Source organism: Thunnus thynnus, chromosome 4 (assembly GCF_963924715.1).
Source record: "Thunnus thynnus chromosome 4, fThuThy2.1, whole genome shotgun sequence".
Classification (NCBI taxonomy): domain Eukaryota; kingdom Metazoa; phylum Chordata; class Actinopteri; order Scombriformes; family Scombridae; genus Thunnus; species Thunnus thynnus.
In genome coordinates, this window is record NC_089520.1 from 30,430,526 (window position 1) to 30,447,390 (window position 16,865).

At 40.4% G+C, this 16,865-nt stretch overlaps 1 protein-coding gene across 11 annotated transcripts in view; it reads right to left on the minus strand.

Annotated features, from left to right (window-relative positions):
* The window catches only part of foxp1b (forkhead box P1b), a 159,448-nt gene that overhangs the window by 108,802 nt on the left and 33,781 nt on the right, over nt 1-16,865 (minus strand). For all 11 annotated transcript variants that reach the window (XM_067588292.1, XM_067588286.1, XM_067588289.1 and 8 more), the window contains one exon: nt 14,320-14,363. The gene's annotated coding sequence lies outside the window, so the exon portion shown is untranslated. The remainder of the gene's footprint in view (nt 1-14,319; nt 14,364-16,865) is intronic.

Here is a 16,865-nt window from a genome sequence, read left to right on the forward strand (position 1 = left end):
CCCTTTCCACCCTGTCAAGTAGGAGGACTGTCAATTCTACCCAGCCATATCAAGTTTCCACTCTCACCCAGGTCCCAGCTCTTCTCCAACCACAAATCCTGTGTGCTATTAATATCAATAAGCGGCAGATTCCATTTCCCCAGACAAAGACAAAGGGAGAACAAGGGGCGATGAGTGAGGGGAGGAACTAATACTCTGACGCATCACTATGGGGTTACCACTTACTATCACCTCCAACCCTGCTGCACAGAAAACAGGACTAGGTCAAAACCTAGTCAATGGATGGACCGTATATGAAATGTTTGAGGATTTATGCTTAGATCTGTTTGTTTAAATGTAATGTAAGATGGTAACTTCAAGAATTTCATTTTATGAATGTAAAATTTGGCTAAAATAATGAGCAAATAAATGACATATTGTTCATTGCTGGAGAAATTAGGATTGTTGAATATTAATAACAAATCATGTTCTTTAAGTAAAATTTCCTTAACAAAATACATTTTAGGATCCAACTGAAAAACTGTATTTAAAAAAAAAAAAGGTCTATATCTGCCAATACTGATAGTTACTGCCTAAACATTTCAAGGAACACAATTTCAATTAGGCTACACAACCTCCAAGTGATATAGCTACCACTAGTGCTGCATTTAAGCTTTATGGTTTACACTGTTTACAACTCCACAATCAAACTTTGGACTGCATACAGTCAATGGACGAGTTACACACGCACACTGAATTGAGGTGTGGTCTATCTGTTTTTGCAGTGCTGGTTTTTGGTATATTTCATTGCTGCTTACTATTTGCTTTAAGGTTTTGTATTGTTTGACGGAGCTATTTTCATAATTATTATTTGTCAGATGTGACTCTGACTGGCACCCCTCTTCATTTAAAAGTGTCAAACCCAACAACAACATGATGCAAAGAAGACGTGATTTGATTGATTGTAAAATGGAGGAAGTGAGAGTAAACAGTGAGGGGTGAAGAGAAGAGGCAGGCCAGAGAAAATGACAAAGTTTGTGATCATTCAAGCTGAAACAACATGAAAACTCTGTACAGTGTGTGTAAAACCAAACTAGCTTACCACAAAAGCACATCAATACGTCAGCATCTCAGCAGAGAGCATCCAGTCCACGGAGTGGACACGACACAAGGTAACATTAACGTTAGCATTAGCATTAGCATAGGGTGCGATTACTCGGTTAATTGATGGATGGAATCAGTAGAATACTTGATTACTAAAATAATCTCTGGATGCAGGCCTAATGTAGTGGCACTATAGGACTGACTCTATATTACATAGTATGATGAATAACATCCGGTAGATATGGCTGAATATGAACACAGCTGCCAGAACAGTGGATGGGTGTTTGCACCCATCCACTGTCACATCCCTCTTTACACAGGCCTACTTGTGTTTTTCTCCCTTGAAATCTTCATAGAGTAATTTATAGACTGCACAGTGCAAGGACTTTCCCACGTGTAGCGCTATAGAATCACAATTGTTGATGGTAGAACACCTGTTTTGTCAATCACATTTCTATCAAACCATGGAGTGCTATACCTCATTTTGCTCAGAAGAATGAGGCCTTTACAGTCAAATTAATCTTACAAGTAAGCGGGAATATCTGAAAGCATGATAGCTGAAATAAAAAATACCTGAGTTTTGCTGAATTGGGAGGTTTCCTGGGTAGACAAACTTCACATTACACTCCAGTGAACTTGCATTTAGGTGTTATTTTTACATGTCCAGACAGAGGTAATGAATATATATATATATATATATATATATATATATATATATATATATATATGAAATGACTGTAGGTGTATATTCTTTGACATGTAAGCTCTGGTAGCTCTGCCAGAGGGCTTAATTTTGCGGTGCACTACTGTTTGCATAGAATTATATAGGTTTATCCCTGGTCTTCTCCCCTTATTGTAAATGTTACAATATCTATCCTCATTGTTTTTATACAGATCAAAATTTAAGGCCTCTCCTAAAAATTGAGACATCTTTAGGCATTTTTAAACCTTAAATTATTTTAAGATGTTTTAAGACTTTTTAAGGATCCACGGGGACACTGTAAGAGGCTCATGTTTTTGTATAATGGGCTACTCAAGCAGCCCACATAGTGAAAAAATATTAAAACTTAATAAAGTGACATATTAACAGTCCTACAGCAAAATTTACAGCTTTTGACCTGGCTCACAATCTCCACCATTGCTGCCATTTGGTGCGAAATGCATCCTGGAGTACTTGGCTGTCCCAAGCTTCGGCAGCCTTCGGCCAACAAATGGTACAACTTCATCAGTCAGTCAGTCATTCAGTCAGTGACTAAGTGACAGACAGACATTCAGGTTTGTAGGGCTGGCACAGTTGTTGCGGTCCGGCCAAAAAGGAACATTTCGCACATGAACTTGTACACACTCTGTCTCACACATATGCAAACACCCATATACACACCTCCTGTATGCACATTCATATCAGAACAATGCAAATACAAGCTAACTGTTGGGTTATATTTTCCAATAATTTGTGAATTTTTAACTTACAGAGCACATACCACTATTCAATGCATACTGTGGATCAGGCTGTTTGTTCTTATTTTCCATGTGCTCCCCGATTCACATGGCAATTCAAACAGATAAAAAATGTACAGTTAAAGAACACAGTGATATTTGTAACATGGGTGTTTTATATATATATATATATATATATATATATATATATATATATATGTATGTTGTCATATATTTGTATATGTTCATTCAGGCACTTTGAATTATCAAGCTAAGCTTTGGTTGCTCTACACATAAACTTTTCATTTCTGTGCATTTAGCTTTGAAATTACAACCCCAGACACACACCTGTTTGTATTTATCAAGATACTTCATTGATATAAATTGCTATGGACTGCATTAGAATTCAAAAACAGGGATTTAGAGAAATTATAATGGCACTTGAGGCATACATGCAAATCACTTGCAGTCACACCACATGACGAAATAGTGGCTCCTACTTAGTCCATACAGTGAAAAACAACTGCTATCTACCTCATATACGTCAACTCTGTCAATCACTTACAGAACACACCTACAAACACACCTGAATGGACATGCACACACATCCACCCATGCCCCATAAGCAAGAGAGGAGGAGAAAAAAAGAGAAAACGCAGGGAAAGATAGTGAAATCTATACAGACTTACCCTTGAACAGTTAAACAGACTTTCATCATGTTCAGGTAACTGTATATTGATGCAGATTCCCTCCAAGCACTGAGTGTTTTCAAATCCACTTCTGAAGAAGAGGAGAAAGCTGCCAGTGAAAGTAGCAGGTATGGAGTAGTTGAAGTAGTGTGTGGTAGTTGAGTGTGTTTGTGTGTTTGCGTATGTGTGTATGTATGTGTGGAGAGAGAGAGGGAGAGGGAGAGAGAGAGAGAGAGAGAGGGAGAGAGGGAGAGAGAGAAGCCTAGACTGCAGTGTTGAGAGGGACTGGAGGTATGTGGTCTAAACACAACAAAAGCCGGTGCCTTGCTCTAGATTAAATATGCAGGAAGAGGCCCCTTTGCATAAACACAAACACTCAGCAAATGAAGAACGGGCACAGAGCAGATGCCTGCTGCGAGCCCTACCTGTCCTGGCCTCTTTTAATTAGACAAGAGCAGGCAGAACAAATGAACATCAACACGGTCACACAAGGCAGAACAAAAGGAAGGAAAAAAAGAAAATACTTCCTCAATCCTCAAAAATGTCCTTAATGAGAAGAACAGAAGATCATAGAGAAGCTGGAAAACAGCAACACATATTTCAAAAATCAGATATTCTGGTGTAATTGTCATGTTTACACCTTGTTGAATACACCGATAATCTACATTTTAACAGTATCGGCGAACTACTTTGCCAATATTACATTAAACAGTTGTCTGACGGTTCGATGCTGAGAAAACTACACAAGAATGCAACCAGACCATGAAGACTTCAACATGAAACTGTTTTAATTACAACCTAAAACACTAATTAAAATTTAAAATATCAAATTTAATTAATTTAAGTAGGTCAGTTTTTGGTGTGGGTTTTCATTAAATTATGTCCTGGATAAGAAAAATACACCTTGTGATCCTTTAATTCATCTTAACGTACGCCTCTCCTCTTCACACCTCCTAGTGGGAAAAAAATAAAAGCTGAATTTTAATCTGCAGGAAAAATGTATTTATACCATGGTCTATTGACCATGTCTTTCTTTTTAAAGTTCTTACATCCCCACTTTCCTCCCTCCTGCTCATTCTCTTCATCTATCTGTCTCTCCCTCAGATTTTTTCTCTTTTCAGGACAGGAATGCAGAAGCGTGTGGTGTTGGGGGAAACTCCTGGAGAAAACTGCCAGGCCGTCAGAGCAAAAAAAAAAAAAAAAACACACAAAAAAAAAAACAGGAGAATGGGAGCTGAGCCCCTCCAGAAAATCTGAAGAGCGGCGTCAGATGCTGAGTGACACATACTGATGTGGCCAGTCAAAGATGTCATTTTCATGTGAAACCCTCTCAAATGGAGTGTGTGTGTGTGTGGGGGGGGGAGAGGGGGTCTAAGGGTGGGGTGACACTAGGTGAGGGGAGGCTGCAAAGGGGGGGGGGGGAGGCAGAAATTGAGGGGTGAGAGGGAGTATGAGAGAGAAAGGAGAGCAGAAATGAGACCTCTGGAAAATAAACAGGGTGTAGGGTTTCAAAGGCAAGGGGGACACAGGCATTCCATTGTTCAAGCCAATTATCAGTGGAAAATAATAACAACAGATGGATCCAGAGCGGCCAACTTGTGCCGGAGCACCCTGGCGCTGGAGAACAGATGATGAAATGTGAGAGTGCTGTTGGAGGGAGGGAGGGGAGGGGAGGGGAGGGGGGGGGGGCAACGCTGCTCCACAGTTACACACAGCTCCACACACCAGATGTGAACTTCTACAAGGACAGTTTAATATGTGCTCTCTGGCCACTACTTGTGCCGCGCAGCTTCGGCATACCAGACAATGGCTTGGTCAACATCTCCATGTGTTCAAAAAAGGGTGTCTGTCTCCACGGGCATCTGAAGTCAGATGATACATATGGCTGCAGTGTTGGCTTGAGATAAATTCAAATCTGTGCATTCTTTTTATGTATAACAAAGAAGGGTCATTTGTGGAGGGAGGACACATGCTTGTTTCTATTAGCTGTGAACTGAGTGCTATAACAACACTACAACATGAAGTAGTTAGAATGAAGATTTATATTTTTCTTTTTTACTCCGGATTTTCTTTTATTCAAATCAGCACATATCCCAGATGACCTGTGCTGATGTTTTCATTTGATGTTTTTTTCGGCGTGCCTAACGTTCACAGACAGGCAGATGTAACAGTGCAGCAGAGACAGACCTCATTGACTCTGGCTTCATTCACAGATCCCTCATATCAGCCACAGACTGACAGGCAGCGGAGGGGGCTGCAACCTTAAAACAAAACTAATTCTCTGTGTGCCTTGTCAAGGGTGGGAGATGTCTGCAGATAGCAGTACAAAAGATCTGCCCTTCCTTTTCACAAGAAAAGAGAAGTTTTCGTTTCATTAACTCCAGACCAAAGCATAATTATCTCCCTATAGACCTTAATCACCAACAGAAGGATAATAGAAGAAAAAGCAGTTTCTACTTCAGTCGTTAAAGTTTTTTTTTGTTGTTGTTCTTTTTTTCTTTCCTCTACACTTTAGATGAGTCCATCAAATAATGCAAAGGAATTATGGGGGCATGAGTAAAGTCTCATTTTTCAAATATTGTCTGTTGCAGAGTGTGAAGGATTTTGGCCATAAAGTGGATTTGTCTGCTTGAGTGTGCCATCTTTGGCCTTTTTTTATCTGGCTGTTCAGCCTGTTGACTGATAGAAGCCACAGCAAGTAGACGGCAACACAACCAGCAGACAAACCTTTGATACAGACATACAGATGACTGAAGTGCTAAATGACTGTGTTAAGAACGCTTGAAATAAAATCAGGTTGAAAACTAAAACACCGTTTAGGAGTTGTATATTTTCTAAATGACTAACATTGCTTGAAGGTGCTTGTGATACTGTACCCCAAATGATAAATCCCTCGAGGATTGCACAGAAGGATTTCTACAGGAAAAAAAAAAAAAAAAGAATGGAAAACTTTGCCTAGATTTAATTAGCTTATGAGAAATAATTGCCATTAGCAAATCTCGTCAAATGGGGTTGAGGCGTTTTGCTGGGAAAAAAAGTCATATTTTTGGACGATGAGGAGACAAAAGGTTTTCAAACAGGAACTGGCGGGCCATCAGCCGTTTTAGTGCACTGACACTGAGGTCGAGTTAATTAGACTATTGTCATTTTAATCAGGACAGCTCAGCGGCCATCACTTCCTGAAAGAGCCAGTGGACTTTAAACAGCTGAGGGATTTTTGTGTATGCGTGTGAATGCATGTGTGTGTGTGTGTGTGTACTATGTATGTGTGTGTTGGGCCTGAGCTGTCACCCAGCTATGGGTTATGGAGTATGGTCTGGTTCTCTCACATGCTTAGAACATTAATGAGCTGGAGACACACCAAGGAAACAAAGGAGCCTGGAGGATCACCAGGGGAAACTACTCGCCTCTGCTCTACTCATGTCTCTGTTCATTTGAAAATAATTTAAATATCAAATATTTGAAATAATTTGCTTCTCCCTGGCTATCAGATTTTAAATAGGGAGTCTTTCATGTCTTCGTTATTATGTTCTTCACTGGCATTAGCATTTAAAACATAATTAATGTAACCATATTTTCTAGGTGCTTACCATTATGTTACAATAATGGTTTATTTTTTTCTGATTTCCATATTTTATGAATACAATGGGAATATCGTAATAACAAACTGAAGAATGGCAAATGATATATCAAATCTTTGCTGAATATCATTAATCTAAAGAGAGTTTCAATCAAATCTGACAAAAGACTGGATTTAAGCTCCTCTAGGCTTGCTAGATAAAATTCACTTTGTGCAAGCTCTGGTGAAAAAAAAAAGAAAAGAAAAATAAGGTAAAGCAGACACCAGTCTCATTTGAGTTTAGCCACCAGTCTTTAGAGAGAGAGTCGGGAGGAGGAGCCGAATGTTAGAGCTATCAGTGGAGCTCTGCCAATCAGCAGGGGTGATGGGGGAGCCTGCCTAATATTAACACCAAAACATCTTTGTAGTTTTTCCCCTGGTCGTGTGTGGACAAGGTGACAAAGGTAACCTGCAGACAAATGCTGGTGAACTTCCCCCTGTGACACCTCCGTCAGCCTCAGGGCAGGACTGGCCAATGACACCAGCCAAGCGCCTCAGTACAAAGTCGACCACTGTAATATTTCATATTCACCGACCTCAAGGGAAAGTGCATTAAAAGGAATTGGAGCCGTCCTCGCACATTTGACTCCATGCCACTTTTTACTATGTCTGTTTATGATTATATTAATAGTTCCATAAGTTCATCGTTTTTAACATCAGTCATTAATATTTCACAGGGAGTTAATATTAATCTGATCAGAAATTTTCTTCCTTCAATAATTCAATATACACATTAATAATTCAATAAAAAGAATGTTCAGCTTAGTTGAGGAAAAAAACTAAGACATTCAATAACTAAATGTGAGATAATTAAACCAGAGAAGTCACATTACAGCACCAAGTTATCTTAATACAGTAACTGCAAAATGTAAAATGCCAGTGCTTCATGAGTAACTTCAACTGATATATAGCCTGTTAGCCAGGAACGCTAACAAGCACTGGTCATTATTTAATAAAAAAAAGCATATTTTAAAATTATAGCAACCTTCTTGGTTCACCTTAAACTGGTTTGTAATCCAGTTTTAAATGCACTGACTAACCAGAGACCACAGGTTACTGTATCCACACTCAGAGATAAAGAAGACATGCAGGCTGTGAAGCCTCTGCGCCATTAAAAACCCAGCACTGCCCAAGTTCCTCCATAGGAGATTTACAGGGATTAGATGGTGAAGTAAAGGCCTAATCTTTATTTGACAGAGAAGCCAATCTCTGGCTCGCTGGTCAACCCCTTGCGGTAGGCCCCTCTCTCACGACTAACTTTCATGGCTACACACCTCAGGCTTATTTAAAAGCACATTTAGGATGCATATTGTGCCCTGTATGAGGTCTCGATCCAATTATCATACAAAAAAAAAGACAAAAAAAAGAGTATTTCTTTAAGTGAGAAGAGTGCAGAGGCATACTGACAGAAAGACTTACTCTACAAATGATGTCCTATATTGGGTCACAGCCTTACCTGCATATGAGTACATCTTACTGGCTATTTCCTCTTGTAATTTTTTCCTTTTTTTGGTCTAAGCTATGCCTGATTGAAAATCTGACCAATTTCCAAGTGCAGTTTAATGACAGATGGAAAGAGATATTTCATGGAGATGTATAGTAGAGACTGATAAACTATTAATCACACTGCTGGACAATGACACCAGCTAAATTTAAACACAAAGTGAAAAAGCGTCAAGTAATGCCCCCCCCCCCCCCTTTTCCCTTAAATTTTTCATTACTGGAAGCAGTTATTGCACAGCATATAGTATTATAATTTGCAGATTGCACTTAATTACAGTGCGTGTTGACGGTGGCTACAGATGCCACAGCTTGGACTGGCAATCCTTCACTGTGTTTAACCCTGTCAGATAGTGGCCGGGGCCCTCTCCTGCCCTTCTGTCCCTCTTCCTCCTCCCGTCCCTCAGAGTCTGTCTGCTTAATGTTTGACCTGCAGACTCACTGCCAAGATGATGAGGAAGTTGAGAGAAAAGGTGAGTGAAGAGAGCGATGAATGAAAAGACCTGATTATTTAGTGTCATGTATATTTCTAAAGTGTAGTACAAACAAAACGGCCAAAAAGGGTGACATCTGTTGCTAATTACTGTACTAACGTGAATAATGTACTCATGCTAAATACACAGTGTTTTATTTATTTAAAAGAAGACACCGCTAATGTGGCTGGAAATGGAAAAAACCACAATTTCTGGGCAACATTTCCATGACCTACCAGAGACCAGTAATCAGTTGCACAAGGTTTCCTGATCAATATTTCCATTATGGTTTTGTTTCTCCCAAGCCAACAGATCCTATTTTAATATGCTGCATATTGCCTGTTTGCACATATGGAGCTTTTTGTGTAGAAAAATGTTTTTTGGGAAGATAAATTATTTTTAAAGCTCCTTGTTTCTATAGTTAAAGACTTTCATTTTACCTGTTACTCCTTTGTGACTGAACCCACAGCTTAGCGTGCTATAGATACTGATTTAAATGTGCATGTTTGTTGTCTGATTATCTAGTTTCCCCTTCAATGTGATTGGTTAAATGAGAAAAAAATACAGTTGATATCACATTTCTGAACAGCTTAAACAAAAGAATTTGAAGCTCTGCTCTGCAAAAAAGCCACAAGGTGCAGTACTTTTTCAAAAGTGACCACATTTTGAGCACCTTGCATAACCTCACAGTGTTTTTTGTGTAAAATGGGTAGTTTGCAACTAGGAAAAAACACTTAAAAGTTTAAAGCTAAAACTAAAATTTAAGGGCAGAAAGACTTAAGTTAGTAACTTGTGTGTACTTGCGCTTAGAAAATGCTTCTACAGATTAGTGAATATTGAGTTGTGTGGTGGAAGGAGAGAGTCCACCACACGTAGAAGCTCTGTTTGGTGGCACATTATCTCTGCAAGATGTCAGAGATAATATATTTGGTTTTCCCCTATACTTGCAATGACATGAATATACAAAATAATGTTCAATGTTAACATTTCAGTTTTTTAATTACTGTACTAGAAATGTCAATAAACTATAAACCATTAAACTAATACTGATATATTATGCTCAGTAATGACACATAAAATAACATGGTAGGTTTGTTTTTAAAGAACAAAGTTTGTACAGTTATCAGATGCCATTTTTCTGTGACTGGCAGACAAAGACTTTGCTTGTGTGCTTTATATCCTACAGTCAGTGTTTCTCCCTCGCTATCTCTCTCCCTCCCTCTCTCTTCCTTGTATCATCCCTAGCTCACAGCAGCAAACAGAGTTGTATGCAAATACTAAAAGCCATAATGCATTATATTGTTTGGTGTTAACATTTGAATATTTAAATGGTGTGTTTTAGATCTAGATATTCCCATTTAAATTTCCATGTACTGTACATACTGAATGCAGACAGTTAAGTTTTCCCACATGTCAGGTTGAAGACACTGTGAGTATATTTACATTTTTTTCTACACATTAGAGGTTTGACACACCATTATGTTCATGATTACGTTTTTTCCTGCATACATGCTTGTTAACAATGCAAGTTACCTATGTTTAATAAGTGCTGTGACTATTCTATGTGGCCTGTGTCTATGTGGCCTGTGTGTGACAGAGCTGGATATGTGAATCACCCACGTACATGCCACTTAACCAAATTGGCAAAGCTGATAAGCCATATTTACATCGCAGTGTTGCTGGGCGTGATTACTATCAGTAAAACTTCCCCCCCACGCTTTAATGGAAAGTTGGGATATAACTTAGTGTGGGTTACAGCTGGCCTCAGGAAAATAGCTCAATTACACCCGTGGATATAAACACTCATGTGGCTGTCGGAGTGGTAAACAGATGTGGGGTGACAGTCTGTAGTACATGATCAGTCAAGCAGCTGTTGCTGCACCCTCATTCATTCACTTGTTCTGATGATGGATTCCAATTTCTCCCCCCACAGCTCAACATGAAGCCACACTATTTGCTTACAGGGCAGTGGCAATAGGAAGATTAAGCTGCTGAGAATATCATTAACATGGTCCCTCTGTGAAGATAATGCCTGCTGCACTTTTACTGCCACTGTCAAACACAACAATCAGTCTGCATGAAGTGGACATCATGGATTGGCTGAGAGTAGTACCGGTCTCTCTGTTCTGAAAACACACTTTATTACCAACTTCTTTTCAAACTGAAAAAAAGACAGCATAAGAGCATTCAGAATGATGTCATATGATGTTATTTTGTCTTAGCGCACTGTGCATTTGTACTCACACAGTATTGAAAAGGACATCCCCTTTGGCTGTTGTCTCATTGGGAGCCTACCTCTCACATGGCTGATATGACATTCTTTGAATTCAGTGTGCACATGTGATCAGAGCTGCAGCGAGCACCGCAGATGACAAAGTGACTAGGAGTGTCAAAGCAGCCTACAAACAGGCCTGTCCTCTTCCAGACAGGATGTTGGGAGCAGCAGAGGCGCTGCCTTGTCTCATCTGCCAGCAGCACTCGCTGCCTTGCCGCCTCATCACAGCAACCATGTCTGATGGTGTGCACAACTCCATGCTGGACGGCTGTTTTGATTTCAGCCTGTGTGACACATCTGTTGCTTGTCACGTTGTGTTGTGCCTGTCTGCAAGCTAAGCGTGACCCGGGCAAATGTGTTTCTCATTCATCTGTCCGTGTTTACAAACAGGGTTTTGCGCTTACAAACAGGCCAGCATGGTAGACATGGTGTGGAGGGTCAGGAGGCCTTACGAGACACTACGAGCACCTGTGCAGCTGATGTCACAAGCCATCAATCCTCGTAGCTTGCTGCAAATGCGTGCTGTATAGGCTGTAGAAGTGTGAGTGCTCTGGATTAAAAAGATGCATTATCTGCTAATAAACCCTGTATGAAATCTTAAGTAAAAGTCAAGAATAATTGCAGTGTTGATTGTATATAATAAAAAAGGAAAAAGGTATGAATTTTGGTTACTTTATCATCCTTTAAGAATTCCCCATCATTGTACACTGCCTATTGAAAATCAATTATTACCCTCCCATGTCTAATTGAGAAAATTCGCTACAGCTGTAAATCAAATCTCCATCAAGTGTGCATTCTTCACAATGTGCTCTTTATGGGCTTTTAAAGTGCTTTGCAAGAGCATGTCACCAAACTACCAAAATCAAGAATATTCTATGCAAGACTCCTACTGTCAGCTTAAATACATGAGCGATGACCATGGCTAATTGGATCCATCCGATCCATCCATCTATGAAGTACACATGCTATATCAGCGAAAATCAAACGACATTGTTTCACTCAGTTTAAGGCAAGCCCAGCACTAAAGAGCTAGAAAGGTATTTATTAATGAGATGTTACAGTAGCTTAGGACTGCTGCATTCACAAGTGCTTCATTTCTATGTCCTTGTCTTCCCAATCAATATTCAAAAGTGCCTCGTAATTACACGTTTAGGATGAATTTACATGCAAAGTGGCATTGTGGCCATAAATTGCAGTGAAGTTATGTCTGTGAGATTTTTTTTTCTTTTTCCTTACACTTTACTTATTTATATATTCATTTTATTACTGTTATTTTAAAATGATTATCAAAATTATTTCATACTAATTACAGCTAAAAACAACTGCAAAAGTAGAAATACTATGGTTTGTCTAAATGAACTATTTGCATGAGTATCAAACCCCAGCCTGTTATGTAAATTCAATCCCTCTTCAGAGGGTGGGGAAAAATTTCAGATGTCTCATTTACATTGTCAAATGACACAACACTCATACTTTCCATTTACTATCAAAATGTTTTGCAGAAACACTAACCTGGAAACAATCAGTGTGTGTAGTTCCTCACCACCAAGTCAGAGTAACAATACTGTGTGTTAAGATACACTGAAATCAGGGCGGATGGAATACAACATGATCGAACACCGTGACTGCCATTTTGACCGGCCTCGTCAGACCACAAGACAACACGTAGCAGCGCTGGCACGGCAGGGAGGCACAACGCTGCTATGGGGCTCTAATATATTCAAAGAGGGATCATTTACTTAAGGCTTGCATCCAAGGATCAGTCTGGCCTTCATTAGCCTCAATCTGACACGGATGTGAACAACATGTTGGCTTGCCACATGAACACTGCCCCTCCTCCCTCCAAACCCCAAACTCCCCTCCCTTCTCTGAGACCTGCACAGCAAATTCCTCTGGAAATATCACAGGTTGTTAGCATTCCAGAGAGAATTTTACATGGGTGTACACTCAGGCCTTAATTAGAGACACTATTTGATCATTCAGCAGCTGGGCTTTATTAAAAGTACGGGTTCACATCGCCAAACAGTCACCCCCGGCTCAGTGTGAAAGAGCTTGCAGAGGCAGAAGAGTCTATGAAACAAGAATATGAATATTCATTATTTGATACGTGGGGTCCCTGTACGGGAAATTTACACCCAGCAAAGCAGTATTTACACTTGTTTCGGAACAACATTTGAGCTTGCTCACAAGTCATCTACCTCTGATATTAAAGAGGTGGATCATTTTTGTGTATTTCTTCTGTTCTTTTTGGGGGAGTTTTTGTATAAATTTATATTGGAATCACTTCAGTATGGATTTTTGGTAAAATAAACATATTACTATATTTTCCATTGAGAGTTTTAATGTCCTATGATGGTCTAAATGCTATTTCAGACCTTTTTCCATCCTAAATCTACATAAAACCTATATATTCTTAATAGGAAATATATATTTAAAACACATTTCAATAATAAATATAAGCAACCTCAGACACAACACAATATTATGAGCCTAAAAAAACTCATTTGTGTTCAATCTTAATTAATTCTACCACTAGGAATGCATTCATTATTAAGCATAACTTTACAGAGATCCACTCAATGTCTGCACAGAACCTGAGCAATATCAACCTGAAAAGAACCGAAGAGATGTAAAATATATCTCACCAAGGTCGACAGGGACTGTAAAATAAACACCAGGTTTGAGGTGAAGTCTTTCCTGCGTGAAGGTTAGCCATGTTTTGTGTTTACACTACACTGCATGCTTTGAAATTGTTTTGCAGTGTGGCGTCTGCCCAGGGTCATTGTTTGTTTTTGACGTGTTTATACACCACACAAGGAGTAATGACTTCTAGGATAGTCAGGGGATGCAGACATGATCCAGCACACTATCTGCAATTTTCTTTACTTTTCAGGTTCACAGTCAACTTACAATGGTCAACACTGAGAGGACCTGTGCTGACTGGGTACTGTTGTTGTCATCATGTTCAGCATCATTCAAAGTGATGTAAATATGCAACTGCATCAGGAAATGAGGAAATCGGTTACTATGCAAAACCTTTCTTATCATTTTGTGGCATTCAAACTCATAATTTCCATATAATGCCCTTCTTTGAAAAGGCATTAAAACGTGCTTGTCTAAAAGTTAGGAAATAATGATGAGTTTGATGCAAAGTTGGTCACAAGTAATGTTTCTGTTTGAGAGCAGTGCCTGTGTTAAACTGACTTGTACTGCTGTCTACAGACGTGCGGGAGAAGTACTTACTTTGATCTCTGGCTCCACAGGATGTCACCACTGGAGTCTCCTGGCTGGACCGGTAAGCAGCACATAGAAGGGGAGGAGAGAAGAAGAGGAGAGGAGGTAGGAAGGGAAGTGGGGGACGTGGGGGTGTTGGAAAGGGGGGAGAAAAGACAGTGGAAACTATTTGAAACATGAAGGTGACTAATAAAATGCAAATACATACATGTTTTTCCACAATCACCTTATTAAATAATAAAAACAGTCACCTCCGACCGTTAACCAAATTGCGTCTCTTATTTGGTTGTTGGCTGTCGCGTGTGTGTGTGTGTGTGTGTGTGTGTGTGTGTGTGTGTGTGTGTGTGTGTATGTGTGTGTGTGTGTGTGTGTGTACGTACACACACGTGCACCTCAGAGTGGAGTGTGAGAGCAATAGTGGAGGGACATAAAACAGGTCACTTTCAAATTATTATTCATTAAGGCAGAATTAAATAGCTCCCCCTCCCTTTACATATCTGTGGATACATATTTAGCATCTCAAACGAGAACTCCCTTGATTAAACAAATAATGACACATTCCAAAAACTGTAACTGAGTCCAAATTAATTTGAGCTTAGCTCTAATTGCATTTAAACACTGCTCCTCCCTAACCTTAGATCAAGCACTTCTTAATTACTAGCTTCTGAAGACTGAATCCCTACAGTGTTGATGAAAAATAAAAATAGTGTAGGTTTTATAGCACTCATGTTTTAAATGTTTTTATTCAATATAAATGAAGCTCCACCAGAGTGAGTTATGAGAGTACCTAAGCATTCTAAAATAGCTTGTTCAGGGTATTAAACTGCCCTTTTCAAATCACCACACATTAGCACTCAACCTTTCACAGTTGAGCTGGGTCATTCAGTCCCACTGCCCCATGCCCCTTCGCCTTAACTCCTTCCCCCCATTTTCAAACACAGAGGGAAGAAACGGCAAAATGTGTTTCCTGAAAGGGAGTAGAGGTGGAAAAGGCCCATCCTGCCCCTGGAATCACCGCCGCCCCACTAGAGCCGCCGCCACTGGCCTTTCTGCAGAGACAGCAAAAGTTCCCCGAGAGGGGAGCGTCTGCCAACTCAAACAGGGCTTATTCTCCTCTCTGTGGGCCGCCAGCCGCCCATGTGGGCCTGCGCTGGGCTTCCTGAGGGCTCGCTGCAGCTGGAGCACTTTGAATAAAGGTAACAGCAATGTCACAGCTACTGTAAACTTGCTAGGCTGCTCCTGTCAGCAGGACGTTCCCAATCAAAGCAGAAACAACCCCACCTAAAACACAACGCATTGTTTTTTTTCCACCAGCCCCAAGTCCAAACTTCCCACGAATCACAAAGAGAGCACACAGGCGAGAGGGCAACCACTGTTCCCTGATCTTGCCAAACAAAATGCCAAGAGACCGGGAGTGACATTCAGCTCTGGGGTTTAAAAATACGAGCAATTTGAAAATGATTAGAGTCTTATTTTATTGTTGAGCGCCTGACACAGGAGAGGAAACCAGAACAATCAAGCCGACTGACTTTTTTTTCTGCTGAATTTAGAAACACTAATTAGTTTTGCTCTCGTAAAGCCAACCTGAAAACGACCAATTAGAAAGTGAAAATGAGACGTGCAGAGGAAACAAGAGCTTGTCATTTCCACTGTTTAAGTCCCATATGCACAACTTTACTGTGATGACTTCCACACACGCCCGAGATGATTGGCATGCTGCCTACTAAACCTGATGTCACGTACACACTGACCGGTTAATGGCACCATACATCAAATAGCCTTTTGCTTAGTTAGAGGGAAACTATTACAGATCTGTATGGCCACATCAAACCCAGGCTGAGCAGCTTGGCCATGCAGATGTCTGAAGCACCAGGCTGGGGAGAGGATACAGCCCACCAGGCTGACCACAGCACCAGCTGGTTTCAGCTATAGGCCTACCAGGGCCAAACTGCTTCCCTCACAGGTGCCTTATTTCTATGAATTTCCTCTTTCAGCAGTACTGGAATCATTCCTCTGTATGTATAATTGTTTCACACTAACAACAGGGGATGGTATCTTCATGTACTTATATTTCACAAACACACAATATATTTCACCTGCTGAGTGGTGTTGGTTTATGTTTAGCTAGTCATTAGAAATGAACGTAAAACCTGTGGAAATTATCTGCAGGAATTTCATTGCTATTCCCCAAGCAAACAGTGGCAAGTGTTTCATCACTGTCGGACTGAAGACGGATGGGCTGTCAGTGCCTTCCCCTGTCCAGGATCCAGCTCCTGGGCTGGGAAGTGGCTAAAAAAAGGCCGGGGCTATGCTTTCCAGGCCTGTGCCTTTTACTGGGAGTAATTCTCAGATGCCAGGTCGCTGCCAACGTCCTTGCAGCCAATGGCAGAGAGGCCAGTAAGTTCACATTAACTGCAGAGTGTAACTGCGCTGAACATCTGCTCATGAATGAGAGCACTGCCCACTAACTCAGCGAGTTGAGGCCCACTGATGAAAAATTCAACGTTCTCCTCGTTGGCACGCTTGTTTTGCACTATTCTCCTGAGCCCCCAGAA